This window comes from Henckelia pumila, chromosome 3, assembly GCF_033568475.1.
Source record: "Henckelia pumila isolate YLH828 chromosome 3, ASM3356847v2, whole genome shotgun sequence".
Classification (NCBI taxonomy): domain Eukaryota; kingdom Viridiplantae; phylum Streptophyta; class Magnoliopsida; order Lamiales; family Gesneriaceae; genus Henckelia; species Henckelia pumila.
In genome coordinates, this window is record NC_133122.1 from 139,322,360 (window position 1) to 139,333,997 (window position 11,638).

The window sequence follows — 11,638 nt, forward strand, 5'->3', positions numbered from 1 at the left end:
TGGTATCAGAGCCAGGTTGCTCAGATCAATCGATTGAATTAATCAATTGTACAAAATTTTTGAGTCTCGGTTTTTGAAACAAAATAAATATTTTAAATAAAAAAAAATTTTTTTCGGGGCAAAACCCGGGCAGCGATTGGATCGCTGCCCGGTGGGGCAGCAATTGTTGCTGCCCCGGGCGGCGCACGGCGCCGCCCAAAGGGGGCGCACGGCGCCGCCCAAGGCGGCGACCGTCGCCGCCCAGGGCGGCGCACGGCGCCGCCCAGGGCAGCGCTGTGCGCTGCCCAGCGCAGCGCTGGGCGCTGCGCAGGGCAGCGCTCGGCGCTGCCCAGGGGCAGCGCTCGGCGCCGCCCAGCGCAGCGCCAGGCGCTGCGCAGGGCGGCGCTCGGCGCCGCCCAGGGCAGCGCCAGGCGCTGCCCTAAGGGGGCAGCCGGGCTGCCCCCGGCCCGCGCCCCGGGTGCGGGCCGGCCCGGGAGTGTCCCGGGCGTTCCGCGGGAAAAAAAATTATATTTTTTATTAATTTTAATATTTAAAATTTTATTTTTGGTCCGGTCAAAAATTGTTTTGATTGGTTCACGAGATTTCGGATCGAATTGTTCGAGTCCGTAAATTTTAAAATTGATTTTGGATAAATTTGAATTTTTGGAAAATTTTAATATTTTATCCGTAAATTGAATTTTGAAATCAATTATTTTGGTACAATTGATGATAAGATATGATCTTATGATATATTAGATAAAATATGATTTTATTTGTAAAATTGGATTTTATAGATAAAATATGATTTTATTTGATATGGAGATAAAATATGATTTTATATGTGAAATGTGATTTTATATATAAAATATGATTTTTATCTTGTTTAAATTTGAATTGCCACAGCATGTTATCCAATAAATTAATTTTGAATTAAATGTTATTGGATAAGGATGATCGATTGCCATGACCAATTTTGTAGGTGTATGTTAGGAATTTACATTTTGTCTTTATTGTTGTTGGTTTTATTAATGGGCCTGGTTTATGGCCCGATATGAATGTCATATGTAATAAAAGTGGGCTTGGTTTATAGCCCGTTCCCACCCCCTAAAAATGTATCCCCTACTTGTCATTGTTATTTATTGTAAATACATTAGATTTAGTGGGAGATCAAGATTTGAAGATGGTGGGCCCAGCAGACAATGAAGACTGAAGAAATGTAAATTGGAAGCATATGTAATAGGATTGCATTTGCATACTGCATATTACCTAGGATTGGACTAAGACCCGTGATTGGCAACCACGGGTCAATTAGAAATGGAATCGATCATCCTATATAATATGTGATATTATGATTGTATGCATGTTTAGACATAAATTGCGTGAATCCGGCAATGCATGCAATAAATTAAATATGATGAGACAAATATTTATAAATAAAATCCCTCATTTTAAATATGATTTAAAATTTATATCAAGATAAATAAAGGAAATTTAAATATTGTTTAAATGTTCCTACCTTCCATCAACGGTCAATGTATGTGATGCTACCCGCGGATACGGTCCGGCTCATATTATTGGGGGGGCCCGTCCGTCGGAAAGCTGTACATTGGATCGACAAATGTTGTAAGTTGGGTGGAACTCCCATGGGATCGGCTCATATTATTGAGGGATCCACATGGCGACCGTCCATCACAACTTAATATTGATGGGTCATCTTGACATGTCACTTTAAACGGCGTCATATTATTGGGCCCTTATTGGACATGAGGTAAATACATGGGGGTTGCTTTGGAAGCAATTGGGCTCTACCTTTTGAGAATTATGGTTGGCTGATATTATTCGGGACCATAAGTTTGTCAATTGGACTCCATGTTCTCACTAAGGAAAAAGTTTCCCGTTTTCACTAGAGGGTGGTGAAATCGTTAAAATAGTGGGAGTGAGATTCATAAAATAAAATTCGCCAATTTTATGTCTTAGTAAATTATTTAAACAATCATCGATAATTGTCTGTTTTATCTCAGTAATCCACATGTTTCTGTTCTCCAACAAAACAAACTTATTGACGCAAAACAATACAGAATGATTCCATAAGTTAAGATTGTCCTAAGTTCGGAAAAAGATTTTCTAAGTGTTAGAAAAGGCTTCTCCGAAAACAGCCCCGGCTGATGTAACTAGAGAAATGGTTGGACCATGATCTCAAGGCAAAATGTTACATACAAAATTGGACAAGTCTAAACAAGTTTGCCATCACTGCAAGAAACCCGGTTATTGGAAACGTAACTGCAAGGAATACCTCGAGCAGTTGCGAACTGCAAAGGGTATGTTATACATTGAAATAAATATTTTTAATACTACTTCTTGGGTATTGGATACCAGATGTAGATCTCATATTTGCAATGAGTTGCAAATGATGATAAGAAGTAATAGGCTAAGGATGGGTGAGACCCAGTCAAGGCTCGGGAATGGTTCCAGAGTTAAATCCATAGCTATGGGAAATATTTATTTAGATTTTGCAGAATGGTTTTAAATTATTGTTGAGAGATGTTTTATTTGTGCCAGATTTAATTAAAACATTATTTCTATTTCTATGCTTGATAGAGATGGTTATTCTTGTAATTTTGTGAATGGGATTTGCAATATTTGCAAGAATGAATGTTTAATTGGAAATGGACAATTTGAAAACGATCTATACAACTTAAAACTAAAAGACGTTCCAATGAATTATGTTGATAAACCGGCTACAACAAACAAAAGGAAAAACGATGGTCAAAATCCGGCAAACCTTTGGCACGCTAGGCTAGGTCATATTTTCTCAAGAAGGATGAACAAGCTAGTGGGAGAGGGCATGTTTGATATGTCTGATATTAACTCTCTACCTACTTGTGAATCTTGTCTAAAAGGAAAAATGACTAAATCTCCTTTTAAGGGGAAACCTGAGCGTAGTCAGAATCTGTTGGATTTGATCCACACAGATGTTTGTGGTCCATTTAGAGTAGGGACTCAACATGGCCACACCTACTTCATTACCTTTACTGACGATTATTCAAGGTATGGGTATTTATATTTAATGAAATATAAGTCTGAAGCATTTGAAAAGTTCAAAGAATTCAAGGCTGAAGTAGAAAACAAGCTAGGTAAAAGTATTAAAGCACTTCGATCGGATCGAGGTGGAGAATACTAAAGTACCGAGTTTTTGGACTATCTAAAAGAGAATGGGATTCTCTCTCAGTGGACTCCTCCTATGACACCACAGCTTAATGGTGTATCGGAGCGTCGTAATCGAACTTTGTTGGACATGGTTCGATCCATGATGAGCTTCACTGAGCTTCCACCTTCGTTTTGGGGCTATGCGCTTGAAACGGCGGTATTGTTGTTAAATAACGTCCACACTAAAGCAGTGGACAAAACACCATACGAGTTATGGAATGGCAAAGCTCCTAAGTATTCATACTTGAGGATTTGGGGATGTCCTGCTTACGTGAAGCGGACAGTGGGAGATAAGTTGGATAGTCGATCCAGCTTGTGTTATTTTGTGGGGTATCCGAAGAATTCAATCGGATATTATTTCTATTATCCTGATGAAACAAAGGTGTTTGTTTCACGGAATGCCACCTTCTTGGAGAAGGAGTTCTTATTGGATAAGAAAGGCGATGATGGAACTCGAAGAAGTTCGAGAAGAACCCGAAATACAAAATAACGATCCCACACCTCAGGAACCATTGCTGGACACGCCTGCACCTAGAAGATCCGAGAGGACTTCTAGACCTCCAGTTCGATATGGTCTTCTTCTTGAAGAGGGTCAAGATGAACCCGACATTGGATGTGATCCAAGAAGCTTCAAGGAAGCAATTTCTGATGCGGATTCGAATTTATGGCTTGAAGCTATGCAATCAGAATTGGATTCGATGCATACTAACCAAGTCTGGACTTTAGTGGATCCTCCCGATGGAATTGTTCCAATAGGGTGTAAATGGATCTACAAAAGAAAGCTTGGGCCTGAAGGTAAGGTATTGACCTACAAGGCGCGATTGGTGGCTAAAGGTTATACTCAAAGGCAAGGAGTTGACTATGACGAAACCTTTTCACCAGTTGCAATGTTCAAGTCCATAAGAATCCTTATTGCCATAGCTGCATGGTATGACTATGAGATATGGCAAATGGATGTGAAGACTGCTTTTCTTAATGGAGACATTAAGGAAGAAATCTATATGAAGCAGCCTGAGGGGTACACATCCATGGGAAGCGAGCATAAGGTATGCAAGCTTCAGAGATCAATTTATGGTCTAAAACAAGCATCAAGAAGTTGGAACCAGAAATTTGATGAAACAATTAAAGACTTTGGTTTCATCAAGAACCCGGAGGAACCTTGCGTGTACAAGAAAGTAGTTAAGGATGCGGTGACATTCTTAGTACTTTATGTTGATGACATCCTACTCATTGGGAATGATGTAGGGATGTTGCAGTCAACAAAGATATGGTTATCAGGTAGATTTTCGATGAAGGATTTGGGTGAGGCATCCTACATTCTTGGGATACAGATCTATAGGGATAGATCTAAGAGAATGATAGGACTCACTCAATCAACCTACATCGATACCATATTGAAACGGTTTTCAATGGATGGGTCCAAGAGAGGACATCTACCCATGTGTCATGGAGTTTCTCTATCCAAGTCTATGTGTCCCAAGACTGATGTAGAGATAGAGAATATGACACATGTACCATATGCGTCAGCTATAGGTAGTATCATGTATGGTATGATATCTACCAGACCGGATGTAGCATTTGCTCTGAGTGTCACGAGCAGATATCAGTCTAATCCTGGTCAGATGCATTGGAAAGCCGTGAAGGACATTCTTAAGTACTTGCGAAGGACTAAGAATATGTTCATGGTTTATGGAGGACGAGAACTCAAACTGGAAGGCTATACCGACTCTAGCTTCCAAAGTGATGTGGATGACTCGAAGTCAACCTCTGGATTTGTGTTCATGCTCAATGGCGGTGCTGTCTCTTGGAAGAGTTCCAAGCAGGACACCACAGCGGATTCCACCACTGAGGCTGAATACATTGCAGCATCAGCTGCTGCTAAAGAGGCCGTTTGGATGAGGAATTTCGTCCAAGAGTTGGGCGTCATTCCTGAATTTGTTGGTCCAGTCCCGGTGTACTGCGACAACACGGGTGCCGTTGCTCAAGCAAAGGAACCAAGGTCTCATCAAAGATCCAAACACGTACTGAGGAAATACCACATAATCCGGGAGATTGTGGAAAGAGGAGACATCAGTGTCGAACGAGTGGCCTCTGCAGACAATATCGCTGATCCACTTACTAAGCCTTTGCCAGGACCATTGTTTGACAAACATCGCGAAGCAATGGGTCTACGTAGTATGACTAGTTGGCTATAGGGCAAGTGGGAGATTGTAAGAGTGGGCCCAGTGAGCCAACTGTGTGGCTATGGGCTTTGTTGACTCTTTGTATAAACAATCTTTTGTTTAATATTATTTACACTTTTATGGCAATGACTTTATATTACTTCATATTGTTATATTGTGATATACTATTGTGTTTTGATAAAGACCTTGAATATACTATAGTGTATGTAAGATGTGGTAGAACATGGAGATGTCTATCATGAAATACATCTTATAGTCACTGTATATTCTAAAACCGTTCCTAGTCGATTGAGCCGTCCGATAATAAGGATAAGGATCGCTCGAGTTTGAGACTAGCATTTGCGATGCGGAGTACCACGTTTCATTGGTAGGGAACATGGAGATGTTCGAAGCATGCAAATGGATATTCATAGGATGAATAGTCGAACTACCCTATCCGGACTTTCCAAGTGGTTATCACTTATCGAGTGGATAAAGTCCGCGGTTTTGGTTGTACACCATTAGTCCTTACGACTTGAAACATCATGGAGACTCTATATGCTAGTACTGTGCTTTGACTCGTTTACCGACTCTGAGGGGTCATCAGGTGTCGAGATTGGGTACAGTTACGACACATATAGGAGTCAATGCATTGTTGTCAAGGATTCACCACATACTTGCGAGTGTGGATATCCTATGCGATCTGAGGAGATATTAGTGTGACAAATCTCTGGCCAGAGTACTTGATGTGATTTAAGAAATGGTTTCTTAGTAGCACATGCGATGTCACTAATTTGATCTTCAAGATGTATTGCATAGTTATCGAATCTTGAGCGACTCTCGATATACCAATGGTTGTTGATTCGATCGGGATATATGGATGAAGGGACCGTACTGTACGTTAACCAAAATCTACTGGTTCTTGTAGGCACTATCAGTGATACCTAGGGAATCATGGGGCGATGTTGCTAGGCGCTTTACCATGATTCGTTGGGCAAGTCGGAAAGTGTTGTTCCGAGTCACAAGGAGTTGTGAGCCCACGGCTAGCTGTATCCTGAACCATTGAGGGTCACACAGTGTAATGGAGTTTTAATCCCCGTTGAGATAGTTAAATTTAAAGAGTTAAATTTAATGAACTAAGGAGTTGGACTTCTTAAATAAGAGTAAGGGAGTAGGATTTCCTAAAATGAACATAGGGATGGACATTTTTGGAAAACCACTGAATACGGATTCAGGAAAATTTATTTTGACTTTAAAACGTGCAGAAATGGTTTCTGTGCACATTGGTGAAATCGTTTCATCAATCGGAGTCACGATGAATTTTATATTAATTTCTGAACGAGCGGGCTTTGCTTGTCGGGCCCCAGCTTATGACTAATGGGCCCTAAGGTGTTAGTGGCCTGCATTATAAATAAGTTATTTCAGTACAGAAATTACACACAACAGGTCATTATTTTTGAGAGCAATTTTCGAAAACCCTACCCTCTCTCTCAAACATATTTCGGCCGCCCCCTTCACTCTGCCCGAGAAAATTCCGGTCTGTGATTTTGAATCGCAGTAAGGAATAACGAATCAGATTCGTGTATTCTCTTCGCAGAAAACTTCTGATAGATTTTCTAGTGCAATCTATCAGAGGGATTAAACCTCTGTTCGTGGACCTGATTGAAGGCGTTCATCGGTTCCAGGGAGAGACAACAAGAGCAGAATTGTTCTGTTGGTGTCCATTAATCTCGTTGCGAGATTTGAGGTAAAATTTATTTAATTGTTATTTAAATTTTACACACACGTAATTCAATCGATGAACGGTTGATACCCATACCATGGAAACGTTCCATGAAAAATTTTTAAACTTCCGCTGCACCGGGTATCAATCGTAATTGGTCTGGGAACTCGCCAGTTTTCCAACAGTGCCTGGCGTTGAAAATTGGATCTTCTCTTCCAGCTCCATCCTGCTGGGATCCACATAATACAAAACTTTGATGTTGACCTTGGCGATGATGATCTTGGAAAAGCCTAGATATCTTGCTATTCCAATTTTTGATACTGCTATCGTCCTCGAATCCAAATTTTAATCCTACAAAGGATAACCCAAAATCAATACTATGTCCCAAAGAATCTTATTGCAAGTTCTGATACCATAAATATAGTGATCCGCGCCGTGATCACCTACTAATCAGAACTTAAGCATGCAATTAATCAATAAAATAATCTTAATTAGAGAAACTACGAAATTAAAGTAAGTAAAAACCAGGTAAGCAAAACCTAATGGTCAACCTTGCTATCCAGCCTTGGTCACCACCTAACCTCCCTGTCTCCGAGAGAACTACCTGCAACTGCCCCATGGAATAGGGCATCCAGCCAACAGAAAATAATCAGAAGTGAGCCTAATATGCTCAATACGAGAGTATGAGTATATAATATTGTATGTGCATGAATGAAAATGAACTGTGTGTCAAGACTCTTAGGTCAAGAAACTAGCTCATAGACTGAGCCTAGGGTATATAGCACACTGCGCCGTCGCCTCAGGAGGTGGCTCATATACCCAGTAGATAATGTTGACCTGATACTAGTACATGTGTTCAACCATAAAGGTGACCTGACACAAGACTTACGTATCCAACCATTCACAAACTCGCAGGGTGAGCACCCTTACTACAGGATACTGCTAAGGTAAATGCTCAATATGCTCATGTATGCAACATATAGTCATGACATGCTGTATATAAATTCATATAAAACATGCAATCACATAATATATGCAAACACATAATACATGCATACTCAATCTGGATATCTCGAATAATACTTCCATACCTTACTAAGGCAGATCCTAGAAGCTCTCATCTGGGTCCAAGCCTACCATGTAAAACTACAACATAAATAACCATGCATTACCTAGCATGCCAAACATCAACTACTAGGCTCTAAAATTCTTAATTAAATTATAGTCTACTCCCTATTTACTATAGGGAACCAAAGCCATACCTTCGTCCGTCGTCAGCCCGCTGATATCGCATGCCCCAGAGCTTGGGCATAGCCTAGCTACGACCCCTGGACGCCTCGCCAGAGCTTCTCCATCTGGCTGCTACTGCGGACACTGTCCGCTAAATAAAAACTACTGCCTACTCCAACTCTTAAAATAAGAGTACCCAAAAGCTCATAAAAAATGAGCTAACATGGGCCAAGGAGAGGTGTGATTTGCATTCAAAATGAGACCCCCTCGTCCCCTATTTTTAGGCCATAATTGGAAGCTCCAATCTCCACCTGCATCTACGTGTTCAATTCTTGAAGACAATTGGCACTGGATAGGGATCAGAAGCTCCGAGCGGGTATCGGAAGCTCCGAACTGGTTCGGAAGCTCCGATCGCACCGCTTCTTCCGAACTATTTTTGGGTGCTTCCGAGCTGGTTTTGGACCCCCGGGACGTACCCCACCATTTTCGGACATTTCGGATCCAATTTTCTACTTATTTTACCAAAATAATGAATCCTTAAACATGTTTTGACACTTTTAAAATTATATATCATTTTGTAACATGTTTAAAATCACGTAATCTTGTAAAATGAAACCGGGCTACTACAATAAGGGGCCGAGATTTCATTTTCAAACGCGCCTTTCCACTTTTTCTCTCTCAATTCCTTAGCCTTATAATTTAGATCTAGGGAATTCTAGGCGTTCTTTTGGGATTCCGGAAGTGGCATAGCGATCCAGGCGTCGTAGCGGAGCTGTGACATAGTTTTGAGGCAATTGACATCAGCGGGCTGACGACGGACGCATGTATAACTTTTGCTTCCTAAAAATATTTAGGAGTATGCAATAGCTTAGTTAAGTATTTTAGAGCTTTGTTACGTAATTTTTTGCCCGCAAGTGCACAGTGTCAAGTTTTAATATATGATGAGTAGAGTATCTTTGCCACGAGGATTGAAAATTTATATTCACACCAAGTCCTGTAATTAAAATAATCTCAACTTTGTTTAGAAAATCAAAGTTTAAAATTTAATAAAATAAAATAAAATAAAATAAAGAATCCAGAATTTGAAGGATGGCTTTGGGTACATGATCTTAGACGGGTTCTAGATACAAGATATCACTCAATTTTCATTCGTGCAAGTCATATCAATTGATTATATCATCTATTCCAATTTATAGGCGAAGAACCCTTAATTGTTATTTACTGCCTCTCTCGAGAGCCGAGTAAATGTTATTATTCTAATGCTAATTTCGATATCCCTATCAGAAATCTAACAACAAAATAATTTAATCAAGTTCTATGGTTCTCTTTCAATGACCTCAAAGGAACTTGTAAACCTCTCGAACCCTTTAAAAATCCTATGTTGTGTTTTCCTATAATCCTATTCAAAATCGCCTCTCTCGAGTGCTAGATTTCAAATAAATATAATAATTTAATTATTGATCAAATAATTGAAAGACAATCAAAGCAGAAATACTCAAATAAATTGCTAAGAACAAATAATATTAGGCAAAATAATAGTCAAAACATGAAACTCCAATCAAGATTCGTCAATCTCTCGAAACAACTAATAAGTTTATAATGAAATAATTAAACACATAGACATATTCAAAAATCTCATAATAAATCAAGGCATATAATAAAAATCACAGTCCGTTCCCAGATGAATTTCCTCTGTCGTGTGATTCGATTATCCCTTGTCGTTCGCTCCCACGTCTCAAATCCGTGTCCCAAGCCTACTTGAATATGTAGTTATGTGTGGTTTTCTTGTTTGGGGGTCGCTTATTCTCCTCTCGATTCTCTCCAAAATGTGCGGCTGATTTGTGCGGCTCTCCCTTGTTGTGTGCACGTGTTCTACCCTTTTATTGCTCCTCGAAGCCCGTCAAATAAAGCCCGTGAAATTGAGACTTTAAAGATTTCAAAATTCTGTTGGTTTTTCGTACAGGAGGCGCTGGAGAGCCAGTTTCAGGCACTGGGGCGCTGATCGGCATTAAAAATTGTCGGAAAAAAACGTCGGGCGCTGGAGCTCTAGTTCTATGGCGCTGGGGCGCCTTAGCTTGTGTCCACTGTCCAGCGCGCAACATTATTGATAAAATCATATCCGGAGTTCTAGCCGTCAGATCAATATGAAATTTTGACAAAAGCTTAAAAACATCCTAAAATTTATTATGATTGGTGGAGATCGGATTTGAATGTCTTTATTATCCCCATTAATTTTATGAACTTTGCTGTCTATAATTCATCTTTCCGCTTTTTCTTGCTACTTTTCTTCAAATCCTTGCAACTCACAAAAACAACAACAAATACACATAATATCCACTTGATACATCACAAAATTCAAGTCAAATAATATATAAATTAAGTGAATAAAATGCACTTATGAAGCTTATTGAATGATTTATGGGTATTTGCATTGTAGAGCTGAGGATAGGCTTGAGAACCTAGAGTAAGACTGCTAAGAACTGCCTGTAGAAAGGTACGTAAGTACGGACTGAGATTGACAGCGAATATGCATGCTTATATGTTGCATTTATGTGTTTGCATGGTTATGTGGCATGTGCATATCATCTTGAACTTGTACATCTTTTGAGATGAGCCAGTTAGGGTTGCTCAGCCCTGTTTGGACGTTTTGATGTCGAGTACCGTTGCGGCCGACGGGCTTAGCCAGGTACTAGCATCCAAAGGACTCCGTGGTCCGCATCCAAGATTCAGGAGTGAGTGGTCGCGCACAGTGGTTAGCAACCCCGGTGTGACAAGCTTATATCTCAGGCGCCAGTCTGAGCAGTTTGTATATAGTTATCCCAAATATGGATACCCTATCATTTGCATGTATCATATTTGTATGTTTATCCGTATTTGCGTATTGAGCTGAGAGCTCATGTCCAGTATTTTCTGTGTATCTGGACACCCCATTCGACGGGGCAGGTGTAAATGCAAGATTGAGCACCAGGAGCTTGGAGAGGCCAGTGACCCTTGAGGATAACAAGATTAGCTGTAGGTTTTATTTAACTTTATTAGATTGGGTTGTATAATTGAATTTGTTAACCAGTTGTATTCTGCCGGTCTGCTTGTATTTAAGTCTTCCGCAACAATTTTATTTAATGCATTCTTAATTATGATCTAAACTCTGATTAGGTAGTGAATCCGGGTCGGGTCGCTACATTTATGGTATCAGAGCTGCTTGCAAGAGACTTGAGAGATAGTAATAAGACTTTTGGGTTATCCTTGTAGGATTGATGAGACCATGGAAGAGATGATGATGTGACAATTAGGTCGCCCGAAGACTATTATCATCGGCGAGATTTTTGAAGATTTGTCT